Genomic DNA, 19904 nt, shown 5'->3' with positions numbered 1-19904 from the left:
GTGTGGTTCTGGGATTTTTGCTCACCGTTCTTGTGATAATTTTGACCCCACGGGGTGAGATCTTGCGTGGAGCCCCAGATCGAGGGGGTCAAGGGACGGATCCCAGACGTCCCAAAAAACAAAAAAAATCCAAAACCTCAAGCAGGGTGGATGGAGGGGGTCCGTAGGAGGGACGCATCACTAAGCCACCAGGGTGGGTGGAGGGGGTCAGGAGGACGGGACTGAACTGACCGCCCAGGGGCACGGCAGAGGACCAGGAAGGGGTCTCGGGCGGACGGCCCGGGGGCAAGGCAGAGGACCAGGAAGGGGTCTCGGGCGGACGGCCCAGGGGCAAGGCAGAGTCCAAAAAGGGGAATTCGGGCGGACGGCCCGGGGGCCAGGCAGAGGACCAGGAAGGGGTCTCGGACGGACGGCCCGGGGGAAAGGCAGAGTCCAAAAAGGGGGACTCGGGCGGACGGCCCGGGGGCAAGACAGAGTCCAAGGTGGGGACCATGGAGGGGCGAAGGTAGCGGCAGGAAGAGTCAGGGGGCCGGGCCCGAGGGCGAAGGCAACGGCAGCAAGAGTCAGGGGACCGGGCCCGAGGACGAGGACCGCAGCACTCAGGGGGCCGGGCTCGAGGGCGAAGACCGCGGCTCTCAGGGGGCCGGGCTCGAGGGTGAAGACCGCGGCTCTCAGGGGGCCAGGCTTCAGGGGGAAGACCGTGGCTCTCAGAGGGCCGGGCTCGAGGGCGAAGACCGCGGCTCTCAGGGGGCCGGGCTCGAGGGCGAAGACCGCGGCTCTCAGGGGGCCGGGCTCGAGGGCGAAGACCGCGGCTCTCAGGGGGCCGGGCTCGAGGGCGAAGACCGGACAGCTCCGGAGGCCGGGCAGGAGCCGGTGTCGACCGACAGGATCCGGAAGCCGGTGGGACAGGTGTCGGCAAGATTCCCCACGGAAGAGGACCAGGAGTTGGCAGGACCCTCGCAGGAGGGCAGTCGGCGGGACCCCCAACGGGACAGGACACAGGATTGGCAGGACCCCCGGCAGGAGCGCAGTCGGCGGGACCTCCAACAGGACAGGACATAGGATTGGCAGGACCCCCGGCAGGAGCGCAGTCGGCGGGACCTCCAACGGGACAGGACATAGGGTTGGCAGGACCCCCGGCAGGAGGGCAGTCGGCGGGACCCCCAACGGGACAGGACACAGGACTGGCAGGACCCCCGGCAGAAGAGCAGTCTGCGGGACCTCCAACGGGACAAGGCATGGAGTTGGCAGGACCCCCGGCAGAAGAGAAGTCTGCGGGACCTCCAACGGCACAGGACATGGGGTTGGCAGGACCCCCGGCAGAAGAGCAGTCTGCGGGACCTCCAACGGGACAAGGCATGGAGTTGGCAGGACCCCCGGCAGAAGAGTAGTCTGCGGGACCTCCAACGGCACAGGACAAAGGGTTGGCAGGACCCCCGGCAGGAGAGTAGACGGCGGGACCTCCAACGGGACAGGACAAGGGTTGGCAGGACCCCCGGCAGGAGAGTAGACGGGCGGAACCTCCAACGGGACAGGACAAAGGGTTGGCAGGACCCCCCGGCAGGAGAGTAGTCGGCGGGGCCTCCAACGGGACAGGACAAAGGGTTGGCAGGACCCCCGGCAGGAGAGTAGACGGCGGAACCTCCAACGGGACAGGACAAAGGGTTGGCAGGACCCCCTGCAGGAGAGTAGTCAGCGGGGCCTCCAACGGGACAGGACAAAGGGTTGGCAGGACCCCCGGCAGGAGAGTAGTCGGCGGGGCCTCCAACGGCACAGGACAAAGGGTTGGCAGGACCCCCGGCAGGAGAGTAGTCGGCGGGGCCTCCAACGGCACAGGACAAAGGGTTGGCAGGACCCCCGGCAGGAGAGTAGTCGGCGGGACCTCCAACAGGACAGTACATGGATTAGTAGGACCCCCGGCAGAGGAGTAGTCGATGGGGCCTCCAACGGGACAGTACATGGAGTTGGCAGGACCCCCAGCGGAACCTCCAACGGACCAGGACATTGGGTAGGGACTTGAGACGGGACTCGAGAGGGGACTCGAGAGGAGACTCGAGAGGGGAACCAAGGGGGAACTTGAGAGGGGACTCGAGAGGGGACTAGAGGAGAGACTAGAGGAGGGACTAGAGGAGGAACTAGAGAAGGGAACTCGAGAGGGGACTCGCGAGGGGACTCGAGGAGGGACTAGAGAGGGGACTCGAGGAGGGACTAAAGGAGGGGACTCGAGAGGGAACTGGAGAGGGGACTAGAAAAGTGACCTGAGGAGGGACTAGGGAAAGGACTAGAGAAGGGAACTCGAGAGGGGACTCGAGAGGGGAACTAGAGAGGGGACTCGAGGAGGGACTAGAGCAGGGACTAGAGCAGGGACTAAAGGAGGGACTAGAGGAGGGACTAGAGGAGGGACTAGAGGAGGGAACTTGAGAGGGGACTCGAGGGGATTTGAGATGGGACTAGAGTTGGGATTTGAGATGGGACTAGAGAAGTGACTAAAGGAGGGACTGGCGATGGGACTAGAGAAGGGACTAGGGCAGCTGGGGCCAGAGCTGGGTCTGGAACCATGGCTGCTGGGGCCGGAATTGAAGCCAGAATCATGGCTGTAATGTCCGGTTCTGGAGCCGGAAACATGGCTGTATGATCCAGTTCTGAAGCCGGAAACATGGCTGTATGATCCAGTTCTGAAGCCGGAAACATGGCTGTATGATCCAGTTCTGAAGCCGGAAACATGGCTGTATGATCCAGTTCTGAAGCCGGAAACATGGCTGTATGGGCCAGCTCTGGAGCCGGAATTAAAGCCAGAATCATGGCTGTAAGCTCCGGTTCAGGAGCAGGGACCATGGCTGCTGGGGCCAGAACTAGGTCCGTAACCATGGCTGCTGGGGGCTGAACTGGTTCTGGAACCCTGGCCCTTTGGGCTTGTGCTGCCAACCTGGCCTTGCGACTCCTTCCTTTAGGAGTCGTTTGGAGGCTCCGTGGACCTCCAAAGGCCAGACGAGTACCAGCGAATGGCTCCTGGACTGTAGCAAACACTGGGTGAGAAGCAGGGGCTGACGCCAGACGGACCACACCGATGCGTGTGGTATCAAAACGGGAGTTGGGAGGCCTGGGGCTGTCAGGCAGGGGATAACACACCGTGAGAAAATCCAAAATCCTGCCCGATAAGAATTTAACCAAGCCTGGCTTCTCCATAGTAATCCGGCGTGCCTCTGCCAGAACAGCCTCTCGCTGCTGAACCCTGGACGCTCCCAACCATCGATACGAGCAGTCATCCAAAGCAAAGGAAAACTCCAATAGCTCCTGCTCAAAAGGATCTGCTGGGCCCATATTTTGGTCGGGTTGTAATGTTACGATGTGCAGGAATCAGGACCCAAATGCAGATATAACGAAAATAACTCCTTTATTTCAAGGCTACAAATATACAATAAACAGAGACAGAACGGAACACTCACCAATGAACTGGTCATTACACAAGACAACCCGACAAAGAGAGACAGAAAACTCAGAACTTAAATACACCCAGGACTAATCAAACAAACATGAGACAGGTGAGGAGGGAGGAGAAAACACAGAGGCACCAGGTGAACACAATCGGGTAATCAGGGAGGGAAACAGACAAAAAGCAACAGGCAGGAAACGGGGGTGAACACTTTACAAAATAACACAGGAAACCAAAGATAGAAAAAGACAAGACAAAACAACAACACAGACAGATCCTAACACGAAGTTCTATTTCGTATATGGCTTCGCCCTCTAAGGCTATCGCTATTGGGTTTACCCTTCTGCGCCCCCGCGCAGTACTGAAAACACTTGTAGTCCACGCCCACCCGCTAGATGGGCCCCACCCTCGGGCCTCCTTCCGGTATAAATAGGGAGGTTGCCCGGCGATCTGCTCCCTCTTTTCTTCAGCAACCAGCAGTTTACTGAAGCACGAGAAAAGCAACATCATGAGCAATAAAGAGTGTGTCCGTATGTGCCCTTCGTGCAATACGGGCTACATTATGAGCTACGATTTGCATCCGATATGCGCAGCCTGTCTGGGGCCAGAGCACGCGGACGCGGCTCTCAGCCAGCAGGTCGCATGTCCTCACTGTGTGCGTCTTCCTTCATCCGACAGGAAGCGAAGGGCGGACGCTCTAGCTGCTGCGGGTGAGGAAGACGTCTGGGGTGGGCAGGAGCCCATCCAGAACACACCACCGTCGCTGTGCGCAGCCGTGGCGGTGTCCCAGGCGAGGATTACAGCCTGGATGACACAGATCCAGCGTCACCTCTGGTTACAGTAGGCAGCGGTCACAGAGCCAGCCAGGAAGGTTTTACTGGACGCTCCGATCAGCTCGGACGGGCTGTTCGGGCCCCAGTTCCTGGCCATGGTTTATTCCATGAAGGCGGCATCGGAGCAGGCGGAGGACATCCGCCAGCACGTCGGCTGGCTCCAGCCAGCGGTGAAGCAGCAGCGACACCAGCGGCAGCAGCAGCAGAGGCGTCAGAATCGTCCGTCAGCGGCGGCCGGGGCACCGGCCCACACCTCCAGGGCACCGTCCTGCACCTACGGGCCCCCACCAGAGGGGGGTAAAAAGGGAGTGAGATACTCCCGTTCGGCGTCTGCTCCATGAGAGCCGCCGAGGAGACAGAGCGGCCTTGACGGTTTGGGAGGGAGTGTGAGGAAAATAAAAAGAAGCTTATTTTCCAACATGTTGGCTGAGTCATCAGTTTCAAATGTGTTTCACATATCCCCCACTCTGGGTAAACCAGCTGCCTATGACCTATCGGTTAATAGCCAGCAGGATTCGTTACAAAAGCCTGCGCATTTTAATCTATCGATTAATAAGCTGCGGAGCACAACTACACCAGCTGCCTTCAATCTGGTGATTAGTAGGCAGCATGGTTCGCTGCCGGGTTCTGGTGGTTATAACTTTCGGTTATTAAACCACAGACCTCGCGGCATTCCTCTACCCGAGATACGCCACCTACACACGGTGACAATAAGCCAATGAGCGCCGTGGTAAAGCCTCATGTGGTTATCACTGCACACACCTCCACCCATCCTCTGAGCGTGTACGCGCATCATGATGAGAGGCGGAGTGAATGCAACGTGTGGAGGCCTCCTCACAGCCTTTTCGCTAGGCCCACCTTGGGTTGCCTCACGGGGCTTCCGCCCCCCCACCAGGAGAGGGGGGGTAAAAAGGGAGTGAGGTACTACTCCCGTTCGGCGTCTGCTCCATGAGAGCCGCCGAGGAAGCAGAGCGGGCCTGACGGTTGGGGAGGCAATGTGAGGAAAATAAAAGAAGATTATTTCCCAACATGTTGGCTGAGTCATCAGTTTCAAATGTGTTTCACATATCCCCCACTCTGGCCGGTGAGCCAGCTGCCATGACCTATCGGTTAATAGCCAGCCGGGTTCGGTACAAAAGCCTGCGCTATTTAATCTATCGATTAATAAGCTGCGGAGCACAGTAATTACACCAGCTGCCTTCAATCTGGTGATTAGTAGGCAGCAGGGTTCGCTGCAGGGATCTGATGGTTATGAGTCTTCGGTTATTAAACCACAGACCTCGCGGCATTCTTCTGTCCGAGATACGCCACCTATACACGGTCATAATAAGCCCAGGAGCGCAGTGTTAACGCCTCATGTGGATATTACTGCACACACCTCCACCCATCCTCTGAGCGTGTACACGCCTCATGATGCGAGGCGGAGTGATATGCAGCGTGTGGAGGCCTCCGCACAGCCCTTTCGCTCTAGGCCCACCTTGGGTTGCCTCACGGGCAGCGGCGGCGAGGGCTCTGGCGTGGCTCGTCGTCATGACAACCACAACACATCTCGAGCATGCGCGCCCGCTGTCAGAGTGTTTCTCGGCGTGGCAGCGCATGTGTTTGATGGACGGATGGATGCAGCTGATCAGCAGAGGGTACACCCTGCAGTTCGCCTCCCCCCCACAGTTCAACGGGATACAGGTGACATGCCTAACATCCCGTGAACAGTGTCTTGCGCTCCAAGCAGAGCTACGGGAACTCCTGTTGAAGAGGCTATTTCCAGGGTTCCCCAGGAGGAAGAAAATCAGGGGTATTACTCCCGCTATTTTCTTATCCCGAAAAAGACAGGGGGAATGAGACCCATCATTCCTGTCAGTTTTCAACAAGGCAATAATGAAAAGGCCTTTTCACATGCTGACGGTCAAAAAGGTGCTAGAGTGTGTTCACCAGGGAGATTGGTTCACCTCTATAGACCTAAAGGATGCATACTTCCATGTACCCATCATTCCGCAATACAGGAAATTCCTGCGGTTTTCATTCCAGGGAATAGCGTACCAGTACAACCGTCTGCCGTTCGGCTATTCCCTGGCTCCTCGTACTTTTTCAAAGTGTGTAGAGACGGCGTTGCAGCCGCTACACAGAGGAGGGATGAGAGTACAATTTTTACCTGGACGACCTGCTGCTGCATGGCTCGTTCCAGGGAGGAAGCGGCTTTACAGACGGTAAAACTCATATCGTATCTGTCAAAGCTGGGTTTCATGATAAATTGGGAAAAAAGCTGTCCTATTCCAGCCCAGAGTATTGTTTACCTGGGTGGAATTGAACTCAGCCCGCATGAGAGCACGACTCTCACGGCAGAGAGTGGAGTGGACACACTGACAGCTCTCCTTCGACGTGTCACACCCCGCAGCGTGGTGACGAAAAAGTATGAGGGGCCGTGTAGGCCAAAATTCAAACTCACCTCACACACACACTACTGAAAACATCTGGCCTTGCACACACACTACTGAAATCCTCTCACATTCACTACTGAACACCTCACACACACTACTGAAAATTAAGGCTCACACACACACTACTGAAAACATCTGGCCTTGCACACACACTACTGAAATCCTCTCACATTCACTACTGAACACCTCACACACACACTACTGAAAACATCTGGCCTTGCACACACACTACTGAAATCCTCTCACATTCACTACTGAACACCTCACACACACACTACTGAAAACATCTGGCCTTGCACACACACTACTCAAATCCTCTCACATTCACTACTGAACACCTCACACACACACTACTCAAAACATCTGGCCTTGCACACACACTACTGAAATCCTCTCACATTCACTACTGAACACCTCACACACACTACTGAAAATTAAGCCTCACACGTACACACTACTGAACACCTCACACACACAATACTGAAAATTAACCTCACACACACACTCCTGAAAAACATTTTACTGAAAGGTTCTCAGTAGGGAATGTGCATGTGTTTCACCTATGTGTGTGTGAGGGGATTATTGCTGTAACGGAAGTCATTCTTGCTGTAACGGAAGTCATTCTAATGTAACGGAAGTCACCTGCTAGTGGTCTCTTTGCTAGCCCCGTTAGCTTCATTAGCTCCAGGCTGCTACTCGGACGTGTTTTTTGTGTTGATGCCTGGTGGAGTATTCTTCATTGAAATATCGCACTTATCTTATGGCTCTGCGGTTCAAACAGACCGTCTATGAATGCAGTTTATTCGGTAAGTGAAATTCAAGCACTTTATTTCTTACTTGTCTTTTTATTCAGCTAACAAGCGAGACGAAGCTACATCTGTGCTAACGATGCTATCCGTAGCATACAAGTTAAAACATTAAGAAGAATTATACTGTAAAACATAAGGCTTCTCGGTGAGGTTGGTAAAATAAGGTCATGCTTTAGTTAGTTTGCTAGTTAGGTAACTGTATGCATTGTTATTGTTAATTTAAAATAGCTATGCTCGACGATGCAGACAGCTAGCGTCACATTAGTGTTGAAGAGCAGAGTACTGTATGCGATTAACCCATAGATTAACCTCACTATAAGATCTGTGTATCTGAAAAATATGAATCTCACATTCCAGTTGGTTCCAGAAATAACGTTGACGTAGATATTGCAATATGGTTTGTTGAGCTGGAGTTGATTGTTGAAGCTTACTGGTTAACGTTCATCATATTAAACGAACGAACCCAAACGTTGTTGTTTTTAATAATATTATTACCAATACTTACTTAGCATTTTATTATCATAACACTGGAGAAACCGATTTATTGTGGCAGCAGAACGTGAACATGTAACTTAATGCCTGCATTTGAGGACGAAAAATAGCTCAGTCAATGCTTTAGGGACAAGGAAATGATTTGTTTAAATATTAGATATGACGTTATGTGTGCTTCTGTGACAATGAAGCTTATTCATTGCATTACATTTGTTGAAGTTGTTTGTCTTTTACCCTTACGTGTGTGTTACAAATGAATGTGAATATGGCATAGTACAAATATTTAAATGGACTGTCTCATGAAAAACGATTCTAAAATAAAAAGGACCCCAAAGTGAGTCAGCAAAACTTTCAATAATAATCTAAGGTATTGAGTTTTGGGATGTTACTTGCATACAAATCTATAAATGCCTTAAGGTTTCTAAAACATACAATATGTGGTAAATGCAACAGTGGACCCAGCAAAGATTCACATTTTTGCATGATTTGTTATTGGTTTGTTGCTGTTACTTAATTTTAATAAATTCAAGTCAAGCTTAGTTACATGTGATGGTAGCTATATGCTCTTACCTGTGTGCCTCCTCCGCAACCAGACTGTATTCAAACTCTTAAGTACCAGTTCTATCTACTTTAAACAATTAAAAAGACAAAATCAACTACATTTATTGATATACCAATCTTTATTTTTGGGGCCTCTTCTTCTTTTAAATTAAACTTTCAGACAGGAGATATTGAAATACAGTAATAGTTTTGTCTATTTAAAAAAGAATGAGCCATTCCTTACAGTTAACTTAATATTTCTTATTGTCTAAAGCGTTTATGACACACATTTCCCCCTCATATTCACAGTGTGGATCAATTGAGACAGCGTGCAGAGACTTTGGGAGAAACCTCAGCATGACGGATGTCCTGTCTGTGGGTTTGGCTGGAGAGGACTGAGGTGGAGAGGTCTTTCTCTGGGAGGAGAAAGGCCTGATGAAGAAACCCCCTAACTGCATCTGTGAGCACATACTGGGCTCAGCTGTCACAAACAAATGATGGTCCTGTTTGACTTTGTGTTCACAATAAAAGTGTAGTTTTAGTGAATGTCCTGTATTGGTCTTTAATCTGAAATCAGCTTTTCATTTTCTTCTTGCCCCTCTGAGAAAACGGTGAGGCAGTTGTGTCCTTCAGGTATGTCCTTTCCTAACAGAAATGACAAGAAACATATGACATTATTGCAGAGCAAGTGTGTTATTTATGAAAGGTTTGTTTATTTAGCGGCTGTAGAAATGTATTTTTTTAATTTTAATGTGTTTTTTTAATTCATCACTTTGTACTACAAAGATAATCAGATTATGAATGAACAGTCTGCAGTTAATCAACATTAAAATATCTTATTAAATAATATTCAACTGCTCGGTTGTCTCACTGCAAGAACCACTTTTACCACGTCTTTTACAGACAATATGTAGAGACAAATGGTAGCAATTCTCACAATGTAAAATAATAATTGCCTTAAATACATTGAAATGTGAAAGCTGATTATAGTTGTTACTTTATCTATTTAAACCAGAACGTTTCTCGATTCTTTGTACAGTATGAAAGGAGTCTTTGTACCTTTGAGTCCATGCTGAAGTTCACTGATGTTAGGAATAGGTCTGTCTCTCGTGGTCAGCATCCTCTGGTCTGTCTGCATCACCTGGAAACTTTAAACAAACAGATGTATATGTAAAGTAACAATGTGTTGGTCACAGACTTTTTTTTACATGCAAATGTCATGTGATAATCTTTTTGTTATCCTTAAAAAAAAGTGCTGGATATCAAAGCCCACACACACGTAAGGGTAAAAGACAAACATCTTCAACAAATGTAATGCAATGAATAAGCTTCATTGTCACAGAAGCACACATAACGTCATATCTAATATTTAAACAAATCATTTCCTTGTCCCTAAAGCATTGACTGAGCTATTTTTCGTCCTCAAATGCAGGCATTAAGTTACATGTTCACGTTCTGCTGCCACAATAAATCGGTTTCTCCAGTGTTATGATAATAAAATGCTAAGTAAGTATTGGTAATAATATTAATAAAAACAACAACGTTTGGGTTCGTTCGTTTAATATGATGAACGTTAACCAGTAAGCTTCAACAATCAACTCCAGCTCAACAAACCATATTGCAATATCTACGTCAACGTTATTTCTGGAACCAACTGGAATGTGAGATTCATATTTTTCAGATACACAGATCTTATAGTGAGGTTAATCTATGGGTTAATCTCATACCGTACTCTGCTCTTCAACACTAATGTGACGCTAGCTGTCTGCATCGTCGAGCATAGCTATTTTAAATTAACAATAACAATGCATACAGTTACCTAACTAGCAAACTAACTAATGTACAAGCATGACCTTATTTTACCAACCTCACCGAGAAGCCTTATGTTTTACAGTATAATCCTTAATGTTTTACACTTCTCCATTATGTTTTAACTTGTATGCTACGGATAGCATCGTTAGCACAGATGTAGCTTCGTCTCGCTTGTTAGCTGAATAAAAAGACAAGTAAGAAATAAAGTGCTTGAATTTCACTTACCGAATAAACTGCATTCATGTACGGTCTGTTTGAACTGCAGAGCCATAAGATAAGTGCGATATTTCAATGAAGAATACTCCACCAGGCATCAACACAACAAGCACGTCCGAGTAGCACCCTGGAGCTAATGAAGCTAACGGGGCTAGCAAAGAGACCACTAGCAGATGACTTCCGTTACATTAGAATGACTTCCGTTACATTAGAATGACTTCCGTTACAGCAAGAATCCCCTCACACACATAGGTGAAACACATGCACATTCCCTACTGAGAACCTTTCAGTAAAATGTTTTTCAGGAGTGTGTGTGTGAGGTTAATTTTCAGTAGTGTGTGTGTGAGGTGTTCAGTAATGAATGTGAGAGGATTTCAATAGTGTGTGTATGACGTTAATTTTCAGTAGCGTGTGTGTGAGTTGTTCAGTAGTGTGTGTGTGTGTGAGGATTTCAGTAGTATGTGTGCAAGGCCAGATGTTTTCAGTAGCGTGTGTGTGAGGTGTTCAGTAGTGAATGTGAGAGGATTTCAGTAGTGTGTGTGCAAGGCCAGATGTTTTCAGTAGTGTGTGTGTGAGGTGTTCAGTAGTGAATGTGAGAGTATTTCAGTAGTGTGTGTGCAAGGCCAGATGTTTTCAGTAGTGTGTGTGTGAGGTGTTCAGTAGTGAATGTGAGAGTATTTCAGTAGTGTGTGTGCAAGGCGAGATGTTTTCAGTAGTGTGTGTGCGAGGTGAGTTTGAATTTTGGCCTACACGGCCCTTCATAACAAAGCCCCCCACAGTTCAATGGGATACAGGAAACACTCCTGTCCTCCCAGAAGCTATGTCTTGCACTCCAAATCCGAGCTGCTGGAACTCCTGTTGAAAGAAGATATTTCCAGGGTTCCTCAAAGGGAGGAAAATCAGGGGTTTTCACTCCCGTTCTTTTTCTAATCCCGAAAAAGACTGGGGCAATGAGACATCCTCGATCTGTCAGTATTCCACATGCTGACGATCAAACAGCGGCTGGAATGTGTTCACCAGGACGACTGGTTCACTTCCACCTGAAGGATGCATACTTCCACGTACCCATCATCCCGAAACACAGGAAATTCCTGCGGTTTCTCATTTCAGGGAATATCAGACCAGACAATCGTCTGCCGTTCGGATATTTCCTGGCTCCTCCCATTTTTGTGTAGAGAAGGCTGGAGCCGCTACACAGAGGAGGGATGAGAGGGTGGTTTCCTTTGGACGACCTGCTAGTTGCTGGCTCGCTCCAGGGAGGAAGTCGCTTTACAGACGGTACATCTCGTATCGCATCTGTTCGATAGAGCTGTTCCCTTCCCTCTCAGACAAACGTTATCTGGAGTGGAATTAAAAACTCAGCCAACAGCAGAGCGCTCTCTGGCAGCGAGTGAGAAACTGACAGCTCTCCTCCGGCGTGTCACAAACCACACAGCCCTCTCCGTAACGCAGCTGCTCGGCATTAGCGTCAGCTGGTCACGGGGGGGGATTCCCCTGGGTCTCCCCCACAGGGGGAGTCTCCAGAGGTGCTTCATTCACTGCAGAAACCTGCTGTTTTAACCTATTGGTTTATAAACTGCAGAGCTCGAGACATTCCTCTGTCCCAGATATGCCTTACACACGGTCATAATAAATCCACGAGCACTGTTATAACGCCTCGTGAGGACAGCATACACACACCTCTCATCCTCTGGGCGTGTACGTGCCTCATGATGAGAGACAGAGTGGAATGCAGCGTGTGGAAACTCCCTCGTAGCTTTTTTGCTTCACGGGCAGCAGCGGCGAGGGCGTGGCACGTCACCATGACGACCATTACAGCACATCACAGAGAAGCCTCTCCCCCCAGCAGTTCCATGGGATACAAGAAACACTCCCGTTATCCCAGGAACAGTGTTATTTCCGGCGAATTTAACCGAGGGGCTCGCAGAACGCAGCAGCCGTGCTATGCGAGGAGTATGGAGACTCAGACCGGTGTCACGCACACTGGCGCCTCATTGGGATTTGGCTTTGGTGTTACGCGCACTAAATAAAAACCCCATTTGAACCTGATCAGGTTCCCCTTAACTGTATTCAGCCAAAGTAGTACTGCTTTGGCTCTATCAGAGGAAAGGGTGATATGTCTGCTCTCCCGGTGGCTCCGTCATGTCTCCGGATCCATGGAGATGCAGTTCAGCTGTTTTACGCCCTAACCCGGCTTCATGCCATAAGGTCATCACAACTCTTTTAGGTCAAGAGTGATCACCCTGGCTGGCTTCTTCCCCCCCTCCTCACAGGTCGGAGGAAGAAGAAACATCTCATCTCCTCTGTCCGGTGCGCGCGCTGTCCTGCTATGTAGCGCGCACGGCGGCATTGCGCCTGTTTGTGCATTACAGAGAGCGCTCGATCGGGCAACCTCTGTCTACACAACGGCTGTCACACTGGCTGTGTGAGGCTGTGTCACAGGCATATGTCTCCTCTGGGGTGGAGCCCCCGGAGAATATCAAAGCGCACTCAACCAGAGGAATTTCCTCCTCCTCGGTGTTGCGCGGAGGAATGTCAGTGGAAGATATTTGCATGGATGCATCTTGGTCTTCCCCCTGTTCATTTATTCAATTTTATTTGAGGGATGTCTCCCTTTCCTCTCTGACACGCCCTGTACTGGGTGTCCTGTCAGAGTGAGTGAAGTCAGGGATCCAGCTGTGCGCCTCTCTCCTGCCTCGCGGCACACAGAGAGCGGCCCTTTTTCCCCTCGTAGGAGAGGGACGTTCCCCTTCCTCTGACACACTTCGTAGCGAGTGCCTGGTCAGAGTGAGTGACGTCAGGGATCCAGCTGAGCGCTCTCCTACCTGACACGGAGAGAGCGGCTGTTCCCCCTCTATGATCGCAGGACAAGGTGGGACCTTCGTCTCTACTTTCTCACAGCGGTCGGTATGTATTGTTCCCAGCCTTCACCCCGTCAGGAAAACAGGTATGTTTGCTCCAGGGACGGGGATGTGCCATTACGCATGGCACAACAGGCAGGGGGGTGTTATTAAGCAGGTATGTCTGTGCTTCTAGTGCTGGACGGACCCAGTGGGGCGCAGACTACATCATGCTTCGCCCTTAACCCAATAGCGATAGCCTTAGAGGGCGAAGCCATATACGAAATAGAACTGAGGTTACCTACTGTAACCCAGCTTCTATGAGTATTGGCGCAGCCCTCTAAGCGCTGGGCCCCACTGGCTCTACGAATAGCTGAAGAAAAGTTATATTGTATGGGAGCAGATCGCCGGGCAACCTCCCTATTTATACCGGAAGGAGGCCCGAGGGTGGGGCCCACATAGCGGGTGGGCGTGGACTACAAGTGTTTTCAGTACTACGCGGGGGCGCAGAAGGGTAAACCCAATAGCGATAGCCTTACCCCCAAAACACACCAGGAGCGTCTGCGTCGAGTTACGGCCGCGCCGCGGCGGTCGTAAGTATCGCGGCCACTCTAGTCAATGGGTGCTATTACACCACACGCGCCGCGTTACGGCTCAGACGCGTCCCAGAAGCGGCTCGGCGCAGCGCTTCTCTAAAATTAGGATGAATCCTATTTTTGCCGCGGCGCAGCCGTAAGGTAAAGTCGGGCAGGCAGCCCCCCCCCCTCGCAGGAAGTGGAAAGGTGAGCATCCGGGCCAGGCCCATCCCCCATATATATAAATGATATATATATATAGAATAATTATGATGATGAATGCATATTTTTTTACCACTAAAATACAGCAACACATCTTTGATTCATGTCGTTTATAACTGGAATATTACAATTATTATTAACTGTGTCTGTAGTCTACAACACAACAAAATAGGAAATAACAACAATAAACACGATTTAAACAGACACAAACATAAACCATTTAACTACGTATAGCCTACTTACTTGTAGAAGTACAAATGTCCAGGAAATATTCCAAAATCAACAACAACTGCGAGGCTGCACACACGACGCTCCGCTTCCGCAACGTTTTGAAACGCGTCTGGTGTGTGTTGTCGCAGGAGGAGGTCGCAGCGTGGCGCAGCCGCAACGTAACGCGGCGCAGACGCTCCTGGTGTGTTTTGGGGGTTAGAGGGCAACTCCGGACGGCAACCCAAGTAGGACAATATTAACACAGTGGCTTTTGGCAAAGCTCAAAAGGAGTTATTGTTATTACAACGTGACTTCACTATTATTTAACAACTCTTTTTATTGGGTTCTTTTATTTGGGGTTAAGTACATTGTCAGAATAAGTGAGGAATGAATTTAACTTCTGTTAGACAGCTATATGCCATACATTTTTGCACACATTCACAGTAAATATGTATTCAGTATATGATAGCTGTCTAACAGAAGTTAAATTCATTCCTCACTTATTCTGACAATGTACTTAATCCCAAATAAAAGAACCCAATAAAAATAGTTGTTAAATAATAGTGAAGTCCTTTTGAGATTTGCCAAAAGCCACTGTGTCAATGTTGTCCTACTTGGGTGTGCCGTTGGGATTGTCCAATATGGCGGACCATCTCGCACATGCGCACTGCAGATCGGGCAGAGCTGCAGATCGGGTAGTGACAAGAGGGCTGCGCCAATACTCATAGAAGCTGGGTTACAGTAGGTAACCTCAGTTTTCATAATAAAACCGGAAGTATTCCCCTCACTGTCAAATGATTACACAGTGATATCTGCATTACTCATCCACTTAAAAACATCAGTTTATCCTTGTTCATTGATTGGTTTAAATTAAAATATTCAAAAATAAAAATAAAATATTTTAAAAATGTTCGTGATACATCCATGGTTGACGCTAACTTTGCATGGAAGCTGCCGGATATTCACGTTCTCCTGGCGAGACCTCAAATCATCTTCGTAATATCTATCAAACTATAGACACATCCACTGGACGTAGATTATAAAAGTACAATATACACTTCTCGCTAGAAATCTAATAAAAAAGCATTTTAATGACCAAACCATTCCACAATTTAGGATTTTCCAGAGAGGGTTATTTGTGAATAAACGACCCTCCGGAGAGTTTGCAATCAACGGGACCATGTTGTTTCTTACACGACCACTAGAGTTTCTACACTTTAAAATGTGACCTATGGTCGTTTTTTGTAGGACCTCATAGATATATGAAATAAATAAATGTCCCATATTTTCAATGTAATTCGGATCAGAATGCCCCGAACTATGACCAATAAGTAAAACGAATTTTACAGTAGAGTGAGAAAATGTTACCTTAAGTAGCATGCATATTTCTTTTTTGAATTGTCATTAGTAAAAATTATCTTAATAAAGTCTAGCAGTACCATTTTCATATAGCATGCATCACGAAAAAGCCTTTCAGTGCTCAGTGTTGAGGGAAATTAATAGGATACATGAATTAGTTAAATAAATCAATAAATATAGCGTGCAAAGGAAATGCAATTAGGCAGAATGTAATTTAATTTAACACATATATAAATCAAATTGCAATTAATAAATAAAACCCACAAGGGGAAATAAAAGCTTATTCCAGATTTTTCTTATATAGCATTTGGATTGATAAACTAATAAATTGCCTCAAAAAGCATTAGAGAAGCTCTTCCAGGAGGGGCAGCCATGCAATAGATATCTTGAGTACGGAGTAGACACAAATACAATGTACAATGTACAATATATATATTTATTGTAAATAAATAAGGATGCACTGTCCCATTGCTTCCTTATTTTCCCCTCACTTCTCACTGATCTATTGGTAAAAGTCATGAGTGTCACCTGATAAAGTGTGCTGTGCCCCCCCCCCCCCCCTGGAGTAACGTTATCCATGCATGCAGTTAGCAGGCGGAGGGGAGAGCGGGCCGGGGAAGGAGAAGATGGAGTACGGCTCCTCCCTCTCTGTCTCAGGGTGACAAGGCTTCTCCTCTACACCTTCGCATTCGTCTAATGAGGTGATAAAGTGAATGAATGAGGCATGAAAGGAGACATGCTGCTGAGGCCAGAGTGTTCCCAAGATGCCACTTCCCACAACCTTTTCCTCCTCTGTATTTTGAGGACAGTAGGGGGAAAATGCTCACAGGAGGATGAGGCAATTTCTGCAATGTGTCTGCAACTATCAGTCCTGTGTGACATGCATCACGCCTACATATGATTTGTCTTTGTTACACTGAGGTGTGGAACAGGAGGGAGGATCATTAGGGAGGGGAATCGTTACCTCAATCCAACACTTCCCTCATTCTGGTAGTTTTGAGTTAAATCGCAACAAAAGACAAATGCCTTCCAGTCCTCCCAAAAAACACCCGACTTAACTTGACGAATAAAGCGGAGGAACAAAAGAAAACCCTTTAACTTTGACTGTTCAGCCATGTTTCAGATTATTTGTCATGCAAAGAAACACATTCAAAGCCTTTTTCTCGAGCAGCATGTGCAATCACTCTGAGAGATACCGGCGGAGTGTGCCAAGCAGATTTATTAGGTGAAATTTCATTCAGACGAGTTAATCAAGGAAACACAGAAGCAGAATTACTTCCTACAAGAGAAAAGCAGAAGGATTGCTGGATATTTGAAACTCTGTTTTTCACATTTGCTCTCCATTACTGTAGGTCCTTGTTAGGTTTCATGCAGCTTATCTTCCTGAGACAGAGGACATTTGTTTCAAGTGAATGCATTTATAATGTTTTGACAAGCAATATTAAAGCAAAGCGTTGTAGTTTTAATTAGCAATGTTAGATTTGAATGAACTTGGCATTGAATTGTTTTGGAGAAGATAGATTGTGAGTGTCTCATGATCAGTCATAAAGCATTGAAAAAAGGAAATGCAGCCAATGGCTCATCAACCCTTCCATTATTTATTTATATATTAATGACTAATAGAGTTACCTGAGTCACTCTCTCCTTGATATTTATATTGATGTCATTGCAATCACATTTGTTAGTTTCATTCATAATGGGAAATTCTGAAACAATGTCTTGCGGCTGGAGGGGTAAGTAAAGGTCTCGCTGTCGCAGAGCTACCGCAGATTAGTGTACTTTCTGGAAATAATGACTTTCTGCTAATAATATCCCAGTGAACAGATTGGCGGATCATCTGTAGCCAAGACAGACAGTAGATCATATCCTCGTGTTGGCACCGGGGGGCTTCAGTGGAGCTCAGGCATATTAACCAAATCCTCACACACGCAAACTAACGGAATCATCAGGCGAAAAGGATCTAAAAAACACGAATTAGGTTTGTAGTTGCTCCCAAATGGGATGTAAATATATGGCTTTGCAACAACAACAAAAAAGGCACCTAGAGTGTATATGGAATGCTACCACTAACAACCACTGAAGCTCAACTTCACTGAAGCTCAACTTTGAGATAACACTCTACCCGGGGAGCAGAAGTACAAGTGCTTAGCCCAGGAGGCAGGTCTGGTAGCAGGACGGAGGAGAGCTCCATTCCATTGGTATTCCTGTTCCAGCTGCATCCCCGAAGGCCGGCCCTCATAAATAATATGATAATGCTGTATTTCCAGTTCTGCTGAGGTTAGCTGTATGGCAGGGGAGGAACAAAGCACCGTGCTATCAGAGTGACCCGAGGTGAGTGGCAGGGATCGGCAGCCGGGGGTCCATCCGGGGGTGAGTGCGTTCTCCCCGCTACGTTGGACGGCTGAGAGCAAGAAGAGTGTTGACAAGTTTAATCAAACTGTGTCAAGCTTGACAAGTGCAAGATTGGGACTGTAAAAAATGGCTGACAGGGGCCCATGTTTATGCAGGAAGCCCACCGCCGCTGGTACAGATAATTTACCCGGGGTTTGGGGTCCGCTTGTTTAAGCAGAGGGTGTCTTAAGCTCCTCCTGTCTTGACCCAATCTTTCAAAACAAATGCTGCTCCTGCCAGACAGGGTCTGAGAGTGGAAACATTGGATTTAACACTGCTATAGGGTGCAGAGGGGAAAGTACAGGTTCAGTTTCCTCTCACAGCTGCAGCATTAAGAGGTGACTGCTCCCTCAAATCAACAGACACAGAGGGGGCTTTTGAGGAGAGAGTAACTGTTTCTGAGGTGAACAGCTACAGCAGCATATTTTGACATCCGTATATTTATGCAGATTTCTACAGTTATGGCATTTTATATCTTTGGGCTCACTGTAAGGATGATATGGATGTTAACAGTGTATGTAGAGTTATTGTATCCAAGACATATTTGTTATCTCCCCATCTGTCTTCCTCTCCTTCTTCCTCTCTCATATCTTCCTCTCTTTTCTTCGTAAGTCAGTGTTTGTGATATTTTTAGTGCGGTGTTTGCATTCACTGTCAGGATTTTGTTCAACATGTCACCCTCGCACGCTATAGTGGAACGACTTAGATGTAAGGAATATCTGCCACCGTAGATGGAATATATAAACTGTAATTGAATATAGTGCAGAGTGTTCCTTAGTGAAATTGTTTCGTATTTCACTGCTGTGATGAATATATTATGTGGAGACACCTCTCCTGCTTAATACTTAACATTATTGAACTTGGAGGATAGCGCTCAGATACTTCTGTGCACTTCAAACCGGCGTATTTCTCACAAACAACAAGCCTCACACATTTTTATGATAGCTGAGACAGCATCATCTTTATCACCACAATGATCACAAAAAACTATTTTCAGGTCTTCAGGGGCTTTTTTTATATTCAAAGCTGAAAAGGTACAGCTCCACAATAAAGTATCAACATCTTGTTCTTCTTCTTAAGGATATTGATGTGTTTATACTGTCCCAAAAGAGCATTTACAAAACCCTCCCACAAAAACAAGTTGCCTCATGAGATTGTTCACCTCATTTCCACTGCTCTATATTTTTCCAAAGTAATTTACATTGTGTCGCTCGTTTATGCGACAGTTAGTTTTGTTTATTTCAACATCATTCTTACATCACTTGTTTTGGGTACACAGCACAGTTGATATGTTATTGTTTCTAGCTTGCAATGACTCTGAATAATATCAGTAATCTTTAGTCTACTGAAACTTTGAAACAATAATTTATTTATGGTTGAAAATCTATCTGACCATGTGTAACATGTTTCACTTTGTCCTCATTTTCCTCTGCGCTGCATTTACATGACAAATCTCAGCTTGTTTCTATTCCCGTCTCCTACAGCTAATCCTTTCATGTCGAGAAAACATATTTGCATTTGAAGACATGATAGTCAGAACAAATCAATAGACTAGCCTCATGATGTAGTTGCTCATCCATTTATAGCTCTCATTGATGCATTTGGTAGTTACCTCATTCAAAAGTTAATGTGTATATATTTAAGAAGTCATTGTCTTTGAGTTATCAAGTTAGAAGTTGTACCGTAATGATGGTATGATTTCCAAATGTTGATATGTAGGCTACTATTCAAACAAAC

The sequence above is a fragment of the Gymnodraco acuticeps genome, unplaced genomic scaffold (genome assembly GCF_902827175.1).
Source record: "Gymnodraco acuticeps unplaced genomic scaffold, fGymAcu1.1, whole genome shotgun sequence".
In the NCBI taxonomy this organism is placed as follows: domain Eukaryota; kingdom Metazoa; phylum Chordata; class Actinopteri; order Perciformes; family Bathydraconidae; genus Gymnodraco; species Gymnodraco acuticeps.
This window is presented reverse-complemented; position numbering follows the sequence as displayed.